Below are 11,144 nucleotides of genomic sequence, written 5' to 3' on the forward strand. Positions count from 1 at the left end.
AATTCCTGATGTAGATAGAGCACGGAGTGATCTCAGATGTGTTCTTGGCGTGATAATGTCAGGTAATAATAATTTATTAAATTATATATTATATCACTATTAAAATTTTAAAATACCTATATTTCAGTGAAAGATAACCTCTACGAAATCGGTACGACCGAAGGAAAACTGCAACAACTATACAGTAGAAACCAATTTACGATTTGTAAAGAAAAATTTGTACGGATCGAAGACGTACCGGGTAATTCAATTTCATTGCGAGAAGCAGCCCGCTGCTTTTCTAATTTAGGGGGACAATGATATGATCGGTGTACTTGTACACAGGGTTGCAAAACAAATAAATGCAAGTGTCGAAAAGCAGACAGGCTATGTAGTTCTAAGTGTCATTCTTCTAAATCTTGTACAAATAAATAGTTAATATAAAATTATAATTTAATTAGAAAAATTACAATAAAATTAGTAAATTTTAAAGTAATTTCATTTATCGTAAAATAGTCATAGATTATTATAAAATTTCATTGAATTTAATTTATTAGAAAAATACCATAATGATATTAGTTAGTTTTTAGAAATGTAATTTATTAGATAATATAATAATACGATATAATATAATATATAACATAATGATGTTAATTAATTTTTTTTTTCATTCCATCAATATAATAATATAATGAATCCATAATTGAATTAAATTTATTAGTAAAATTATATAATGATATTAGATAATATTCTTGGTTCACATCGCCCGGGCAAAGTGTACCTATCACTCAACCAAATATACTGGTGTTTTTAATAAAATTGTAGGTTGGTTTAACAATTTGTTTGTTAATATAGCGTTAATAAAATCTTTATTAATTTAGAAGTATAATATTTGTTAATTTAAATAATAAATCAATAATACGTATCATTGATTCTACAATATGTTTATCAATGCTTCGGATAAGATTATTATTTAATTGATCGAGGATTTATTTGAATCAACCATCGTTTTGTTAATTTAATCACTCATTTGTTTAAAAAACAAAAAATTTTGTTAAAACTACAAATTACCTTTATTACTTATATTTGTTAATTTAACCAATGAATTAATAAGATGTTTTGTTCATTCTACAATATATTTTATTAATACCAAAAGTTAAAATTACGGATAATAATTTTTTTTCTTATTATTAATAAATTATTCATATATCATATAAATACAATTTTGTTATATCTAAAAAATATTTATATTATTTATAAGTAAAGTGAAACCTCCCCAACGGACACCTCCAAATAGCGGACTTTTTTGGGAATAAACTATAAACATCTACAACCAAAACCCTTTGAATAGCGGACACAATTTCAGTGACATTTCAGACATTCTCAGTGTCTGCTTAATAGAGATTTCAGAGGGTATATGTAAATAGTAGATTAGTGTCATAATTTATTTGTTTGAAAGAAATAAAAACAGAATACATTTTAAAATATTTTATTAAATGTATTATCTAATCATTAAACATATAATATTAATATATAATAGTCCAAACACAGTAACACAAATATATTAAATATTATTATTAAAAATAGTGTATAATATTATAATTATTATTAAACAATACACATTATATTAAGTATTATACCTATAGGTAATTTATAAAAAATTAAATCTGTAGATACCTATAGAAGTATAGATGTACATCGTACATGCAATTAGTTTAGTATGTATAATATTGTAGTTTGGCAATCTAACTATATACATAATTATTATTTATAGTCACTAGTCTAGTAGGTATATACAAGTGCACAACTAACAATAACAATGTTATGTGCCTATATGGCTATATATAGATTATAAATACAATAATTTTTTTTTTTTGATAATTTCATAAACTGTTTAGGTAGGTATATAATATTTAATAAAATGTATAATAGGTATTCATAACACGATTACAAAGAAATAATAATAAAGTTATTTATAATCATCATGTCAAAAACAGAAAGTATTATCTAATGGTAAATGGTAATATATCTAGGTACCTACCTATACTCTACAGTCTATACTACGTGTATACCTTATATTATATTCTACACATTTTATCATATTAATTTTGATTTTAATTCATTTGAAATTTGTTTTGATAATACGTTTGACTTATCATACTTAGTTGTTATATTGTAAAAAGGTGGATAAGTGGATGTCGCTCTGCTGTACAGTAGGTTACAAGTGGGTCACTGTAATGGATGGTGTTAAATTTGAATTCAATGATACAATATCATTGTATAAGAAAAACGATTCTGAGCGAAAACGGTCAGTCAGCCTATGATATTACCAAGTATATTTGATGATATTATTGTGAATAAAGTAATTTATATATAACCTATTCACGTGGAGCCTTGTTTTAAATTTTAAATCCTTAGCCATAAAAGTTAAACATTTTATACATTTTTAACCACAAAATAATTAATAAATTATAAATTTGATAAATGTTGTCAAAATTTGAACTTTAAATGCTTATAAAAAAAAATTGTGCCTATGTATTTTTAATATTTTTCAACTGCTATTAGAACGATATATCAGGAGCCTTATATTAAATTTTCACGCTTTTTTACCCGACAAATAAAAATTTATTGTTATTTATAGAAAAAAAAACTAAAAAAATTGAAAACTGACAATGTCCGTAAACAGCTCAAAAAGAGTCAAAATATTTTCAACATTTTATGGTGTATAGAAAATGCTAATATGAACATTCAGTGAAATTTTCAAGTATCTACAGTCATTTGTTTTTTAATTACAATAAAATAAGAAAATTGTTACATGAGAAATCGAGTAAATATCAAATGTTGTAAAAATATAAATTTCAGACGCTCATAAAAATTTAATTTAAGTTTCTTCTAGACATTTTTTTTTTGATAAAGGTAGACAAACTTATGAGTAATCTTATATTACATTTTCAAATCTTAGATTTAAAAAGAAAAATTTTTATGAATTCTCAACTCAAAATAATTTGCTATTTTTCGTGATTTTTCCGTATTTTGTCAAAATTTGAACTTTAAATGCTTATAATTAAAAACTGTGACTAAGGATTTTTAATTTTTTTCATCTGCCTTTGAAACAATAACCTAGGAGCCTTCTATTAAATTTTCAAGCTTTTTTACTCAACAGATAAAATTTTATTGATATTTATAGAAAAAAAAACTAAAAAAATTGAAAACTGACAATGGCCGTAAACAGCTCAAAAAGAGTCAAAATATTTTGTAAATTTTATTGTGTATAGAAAATGCAAATATAAACAACCAGTGAAAATTTCATGCATCTACGGTCATTTGTTTTAGAGTTACACCAATAACCAAAATCGATTTTGTTAAAAATCGATTTTGCGTAAAAATTCCCGTTTTTCCTTAATTTTTCTTTTGTTTTTCACATCGCTTTTGAAAACTACTGGGAAATTAAAATTTTGACCTCCCCAATGCACCAACGATATTCACTTTCCCATCGAACAAGATACTGAAGTCGAAAATCGAAGCATTATTTCGACTACTTATCGTGTACACAGACACAAAAATAAAAAAATAAAAAAAAAAATAAAAAAAAAAATAAAAAAAAAAAAAATAAAAAAAAAAATAAAAAAAAAAACACACATCATTGTAAAATCAATACATTCATCGTTTCACTCAGAATCTAAAAAAAGTTTGTATAAACAGCCATACGTCACCAGATTCTAGAGGATATTCCACGTTGAAGACATGTAATATCTTAAAACTTGTAGGCAGAAAACATTTTGTATTTAATGTTATCGAAATACACTAGAATTTGTTTAGGATCAAATAATGATCCTACAACTAACAAGCATGGCTGTATTGGACCATTTTCAGTCATCTTTTTCAATGTTAACTCCATCTCCACCGCTGTTGGAGTTACAACCAGGAATGAATTCTGTGAGTCCCTTATACTAAATTTTATGAAACCTCTTTTTCCGTTACTATCTTTAGTTGATTTTTTTGAGGTGGGAATGAAAATACAACGCAATAAATACATTATTATCAACGTTTTTGAATCTGGAAACAAAATTAATTTTATTCAATTTTATTTTTATTATTCTACAAAGTATAAGCTTCAAATATAATATATTTAAAATATTTAACATAAATCTACCTAAGATGTATAAATACTGCTTTGGTACATAAAGACAATTATAACATCTAAATGTTTAAATTAAATAAATATAGGTGTATAAATAATTACCAGTTGACATATTTTGCATTGAACTAAATGTTTCTAACAATTTTTTGCTTTCACAATCTCTTACTCTCTCTTTCAAAATGTTAATTAAATTATCCATATTCTCTTCAAAAACAGTTTTGAAATTTGTGTAATTGGCTAAACACATTTTGAAAATCTATATCAACCTAGAATGAAATTGACAGTAATTTTTATTTTTTTTTAATTGGAACAAACAATAATACCAATCATGTGTTTTATTATACCATACAAATAATAATATTATAGACATACAAGAATTTATACAATTCAACTAGACAATTTTTAATTTTTTTGTAATTTTCAGTATTTTTAATTATATGAGTTTTACACTAAGTACAACCGAAAATATATTTAGTAGGTACCTAAATTATAAATGTAATAATGTATACAAAATTTCCTACCTATATTGTATACAATCCATTAATCCATAAAAATATAAATATTTTTTTTAGTAAGGACTTTAGTAAGGACAATATTAATACAACTGTAGGAGTCTATTACAGTTGTATTATGAACAATACATTTATTATCAAATGCGTATAAATTATAAATGCAGTATAAAATTATATAGTGATCATTGCAACGTAGAAGTAGGTAACTAGAATACATAATTAAACAAAGGTGAGGCCTAAGAGAAAAAATACTTATTTTCATAGAATATCTATGAACTTATTAAATAATATTTCAGACTTACAAGTTTGTAACCCATTGGTTGAGTATACTGTTGCCATTTATTAAAAATGTCTGTAGCATTATTTTGTTTTATTTAATTTAGACGATAATTAATAGTTTTTCTCCAAATTTCTTCTATTTCTGGTCATGTTAGATCTTTATCATTTAGATATGTCGACACTAATTCAGAATCAAGGTCAGTAGCTGTAAATTATATACATAATACTATAAGAATTAAGAGTAAATATTATATTCTGTGTTACCTATATTAACCCTCAACTACCGACGTGTAAATTAGTGACATAATTGACGACGTGCGGTCAGTGGCGTCATTTCAGTTTTTAATAGAGGGGGGCAAAGGTTTAGACCGGCCCAAATGAGTAAAAAAAAAATTGCTCGCTTCGCTCGTAAGAAAATATCTACTTACATTTTATCAAATTACCATTCTCACTTCACTTATATTATAATTTAAATTTTTTTTTTCTCTAATTAATACAACCTTTTCTTCTAGGTAACAACATAATTTGAAAATATAAGGAACCAGATATTTTACAGAAACATTATTGTATACCTATACCAATTAAAACTCAGTAAACTATTTTGAAAATTTTTATTAATTAATATAAATATTATTAGTTTATTAAAGGATATCTTCTTTTTTTCATTTTTGAAAATGTATCGACTGCATCGTCTAAATTAATTTTACTTGATACATCACTTTCCACTGCAATGACCAGTAAATCACTCAGTCGTTCATTTCCCATTGTTAGCCGTAAATGGGTTTTAACTAATTTTAGAGAAGAAAAAAATCGTTCATTGGAAGCAGTAGTAACAGGCAGAGTCATAAGAATATTTATAATTTTAAGAGTTTCTTGAAAAGCATTTGGAAGTTGATTTAAAATTTTGGAAATAGAATAAAGGTCATGAATTCCATCATCTCGGTCTTTGTTTGCATGATTTATTAAATTTTTTGCAGATGGAAATTCACTTTGAAGATTTTCATAATTAATTTTAAAATGTCTATAATGGTCAATAAAGGTTAACTATTATTATTCACTATTATTGTTGTGCATACAATATTATGTTTTTTTCCTTCACAAACCCCACACACACACACACACACTAACACACATACATGCACGTGCCCGCATGTGTCTAAATATAAATATACAATATAGGTATAAGGTATTCCAACTATCAATTATTAATTAAAAATGTATCTTTGTGACAATAATTTCTTAGTACACGATAAAATATTTTCTGAAAATATTATAAAAATAGGTACGCTTTTGAGGTAATAAGATATAATAATGATTAAACGGCAACAACCCGTCACAGGCCCATCGGTCTGCTTTTAAAATCAGACAGGGGCAAAATGCCCACCTTGCCACCCCCCCCCCCCCAAATGACGCCACTGCGTGCGGTCTACCAGACCGCATATTCATGTACTTAGTCTAAATGACAAAATATACGAGTTTTAATGTAACAAAATGTAAATGATATTTATTTGAAGTACTCTTAACGTTATCTATACATAAAAAAAATTAGGTATTTTTACACAGTCGAAATAAAAAATTAAAAAATTTTCCTTTTTTTTTTTTTGAAAATTGTTAAAAAAAAAATAATATACTCATATTATTGAAATGAAACATAAATTATTTTCTTCTATACATCATACCTTAATGATATAACCTGAAAAAAATAATTATTTACATTTAAAAAATAAAAATTACAACGATTAAAATTGATATATTTTTATTACGAATTTATCTACCTTTAATTTTCTTTTGAGACTCCTATACATTCTTTACTAAACTTTTTTTTGAGCATTCCAAACATATGGGTTGTCCACATAAGTAGCAAGGATACGATGTCTTTCTTTTTTTTTTTGGTGGGCATAAATAGCATGTTTTACGAGGATTTAGTAGGTGATTGTGTAATGGAGTACTTGACAAATCTTTTCGTATATTCAAAACGCGTCTAATATTTGATTTTATTTCTTTGTTTATTCTCTAATTTTGAAGTCTTCTTTCCATCTCGGGTAAAACTAATGAATGTGCTAATTTTTTTCATAAAATTAATTCTAGCAATGTCATTAAAATCCTCATTGCTTTTATAAACAATATAAGCATTCACACCCCGAAATATCTAGTATACGCAAAAATATTGCCATTGGCCATCTCCGAGTTCGTCTTCCAGTACAATAAATAGCACATTTTTGGTCTAAGCTGTCTACACCCTCCTTTTGTTGAGTTATAAAATTCTATTATTTCAGGTTTACCAGTATTTTCAATTGAGGTGTCATGATGCATAGAAGATGCTAAAATCACACATTTATTTGATTTTGGAGTAAAAGAAACAAGAGTAATATCTTTTGTAAAACCAAATAATGACGAGCCGACCTGACGATTTTTTTTTAGGCAAAATTCGGGAGGAATTTCTCTTTTATTTTTCCGAACAGTACCGACATAAGTATTCCCTCTCTTTTTTTAATTCTTCAATAAGTTCAATTGACGTGAACCAGTTGTCTGTAGTGATATTTACGATTAGTTTTATTTATTGGCTTTGTAAGACGTAAGACAGATTGAGTAGGTTTAGAAAATTTTCTATAATTTTCATCTAAAGTATTTCCATCAGAATCTTTTCCAACATATATATATCCGTTATAAAAATAATTGGTTTTAGCGTCCAACTAAACACATAATTTTTAAACCATATTTTACAGGTTTGAGTGGTAAATACATTTTGAATTTACACCGTCCTCGAAATCCAACTAACATTTCATCTACACATACACATGTACCCATTGTATAAACAGACTGGCAGTTATTGACAAATGTATTGAATATTCCCTGAAATAGCAGCTGCTGGATTCGTTTATTTTTCTGGCCTCTCTATCGTCAGGGTTATCAAATCGTAGACATGCAAGTAAAATGAGAAAAACGGTTTTTGCTAGTAACACAGCGAAAAATATCTTCATGGTTTGATTTGAACACAGCGGAGTAAAATAATAAGCCAATAAAAGCTCGTAGTTCTATAATATCAACATTTCTCAAATCGCTTGAATACATTTGATATTTTTCTCTGTGTTTAGAAATTTCAATATTCGTCTCAAACCACTCAAACCCTGTAAAATATGGTTTAAAAATTATGTGTTTAGTTGACGCTAAATAGTTTTTTCTGTTTAAGATTCTGGGCATTTTATATTTTGTACTTTGTAATGTGTATTGTTACAGTGAAATTTTTTCAACATTTTTTTTGGTTTTATAATGCATTTGCCTGCGGGGCCGCCAACACCCTTCTTCCAATTTTTTTTTATGATTTAACCTCTAGCCAAATATTTTAAACATTGACAATCTGGTACCCTCTTGAATAATCCTTGTTTAATGAACTAAATATTTTAAATAGTTTTTTCTGTTTAAACTATTGTTTTTAAAGTTGGTTGATAGGTAGGTATACATTATTAATTTAAAGAAGCTCAGGGGGGAGGGGAATATTTTAAATCAGCAGTGGTCAGGTGGCAGAGGCGGTTTGAGTACTTATGCAATATTTTTTGGTACAGATTCTGAAATATATTAGGGGTTAGGTAGGTTGATGCTAACCTTTATATGTACAAAATTTACATTTATTATAAAGTCCACTGAAGACATGGGTGGGTGGCTACGTAGGTATGTCATGTACCATGTGTCTTACAACACCTAGTATCATATTTTCAAACTGCCCTTGTCAGGTGGTACCTAGGTTGTAGGTATGTTAGCCGTTTACTCCACCAGTGACTGTGTTCAGCATGGCAGTATAAAGCAAATATAGTATAATAGGTACTAATACTAACACATAGGTAACTTAAATAAATGTTAATTTTCATAAGTTAATACAAATTGAAATATTTTTCGAATAATTATTTAAAATTAATCATATTATTACTGAGTATACTATTTTCTTTGTCCATTGTACGACTCAATGGTTTTGAAGATCTCTCTTTACCAATTGCTGCAGGTATTAAACCATTTTGTTTCATATACCTTATGGTATTATAATATTTGGCATATAATTTGCCTTTAGGTGAACTATTTTTGGCATCTTTTAGAAAATAAGTATCCTATAATAAATTACAAGCTCATTAAATTACATCAATTTTATCAATTCTTAGGAGAAATAATATAAACTAGGTACCTACTTTGATTTCTGTGGGAAAAGTTCCAATTATAGCATCAGCTACTAAATTAGCCAACCTAAATGTCATATGGGATTCTCTTTTTATTAGGTCATTAATGATAATTTCAACTAATACATTTCTACAACTCTCATTAAGAATGTTATGGTTTTTCAAAATAGTTCAGAACAAAAGATCCTTGAGGATAATTTTTCAAAATGGTATGTAATTGAAAAATTTGATTTTCAGTTGTAACTTTTGAGACCTTTTGAGAAATTTCATCAGCATTATTTATAATAATTGCAGATGTTTTATTAACTGAGGTGTGTTCTGAGTTTTGAATTAATGATGCCTGATATTTTTTAACTTTGCTTCCAAATTTTATTCTGGGTCCCAGTGGAACATTTGACAACAATATATTGAAATGATTATCATTCATTACCCCTTAGGTAGCCCTAAGGCCTCTAAATCCATTTGTTGCCCTAAAATAAAATAATTCATTTTAATAAAACATTTTTATATTTGGTTTAGTATTTTTACCTATACATATTTGGTACAAACAATCAAGATTCCATTCTATAAGGAGGTTTTTTAATTGATCGTTATCAACAGATTGAAAACTTGTTGAATTTTCTGATGTACTGGCAAGTGGTGTGTCATCATGCATATTGGTTATTAGATACTACTAGTATCCATTATAGAACGAAGCTCATTATCATTATTTAATAAATTATCGATTGATGTGTATTCAATGTTATCTGTAGTGTTTTCATCTCTTTCATAAAATATATTCATTTTTTATCTCTATTAATAACCTATTTGACATTAATTTAGAACATAACTCATATATTTACAAAGTAATAATAATTAAATACAAATAATAATTGAAGTAGAATATACATAAAAAAAATAAACATTATATATATACATTTTACGCGGTACGCAGCGGCCACCAGTACAAAGTACAGGTACCGCAGCGACCAGTCTACACTTTTCGTCAACCGCCACTACGGGCTACAGCGCGACAACGCCAACTCCCCCACCACGCCACAAAGGCACAAGGTGGGACGGGAAGGCGAGTCGCGTAGAACGAGTACCGGCCGTCGTAGACCTACTACTAGCAAAATAACACCACGTCGTGAACACACACCACGATTACAACCAGATCGATACCTGAACTATATAACCCGCCGTCCGTTGTTTTCTTTTTTTTTTCTTTTAATATTTTTTTTTGTGTATACCTATACTATACATATGTGTACCCGGTACGGGGTGAAATAAATACGACCTCGTTTACCCGAACTTTGCGTTATTCATTTCAAACGTTCGAGTGCGAACACCACCCGTTCTACTCCATCAACGACCGGCTCTCCGCGGACCACCTACCACCACCGTCGTAGCCGCGTCAAATTGGCTCCCCGCAGAGGAATCATCGCCTCAAGACAGCGTAAAGGTAAGAGTTTTTTCACGCTGACACATACCTCGGTAGATTGCTTATATTAAGTTAATATTAAGACTTTTAGCCAGGAGTGTGTTTGCCGGTTAGCTAGGATTCCCAGTGAACATTACGTAAGAATTATTTCTAGCACGTAACAGGGAATCCCGCGCAGCCGTGCATAACCGTGATACGGATTGGGAAGTAGTTATATAACAACCGCCACCCCTCCGCAACGCCTACCTTTCGTCCCGCGACATTACCGTCGATAACAGCACAGCGCGCAGGCCAAAACCGGTTTCAGCCGCTGCAGCCGTCAACTGCCGCCGCCGAGTACGTCGACCCAGTTCTGCTATTCTGGGAACGCAACGGCGGCACCGTCAACAGCTGACCTACTAACGTAATCGCTGATAAACTTCCGTAAACAGCGCACAAAATTTACGTCATAAAAAAAAAAAAAGTCTCTAAACCACGTACACACACCAAACACAAGCTACCTCACCGACCAACAGCTTAACGACCACATTTGTAATTTAATCGTACATAATGACTGGTAAAACGTTACAACAGTTATCGTCGGCGGAGCTGCGTAGCGAGTGCTCGGCCCGCGGACTCAGTGTGTCCGGGTCGAAGTCGGATGTGTA

The 11,144-nt window shown here is 28.9% G+C and overlaps 1 pseudogene; it reads right to left on the minus strand.

Annotated features, from left to right (window-relative positions):
• Nucleotides 1–3,733: 3,733 nt before the first annotated feature.
• LOC132952093 (uncharacterized) lies at nt 3,734–9,984 on the minus strand (annotated as a pseudogene).
• Nucleotides 9,985–11,144: the final 1,160 nt, after the last annotated feature.

This window comes from Metopolophium dirhodum, chromosome 1, assembly GCF_019925205.1.
Source record: "Metopolophium dirhodum isolate CAU chromosome 1, ASM1992520v1, whole genome shotgun sequence".
In the NCBI taxonomy this organism is placed as follows: domain Eukaryota; kingdom Metazoa; phylum Arthropoda; class Insecta; order Hemiptera; family Aphididae; genus Metopolophium; species Metopolophium dirhodum.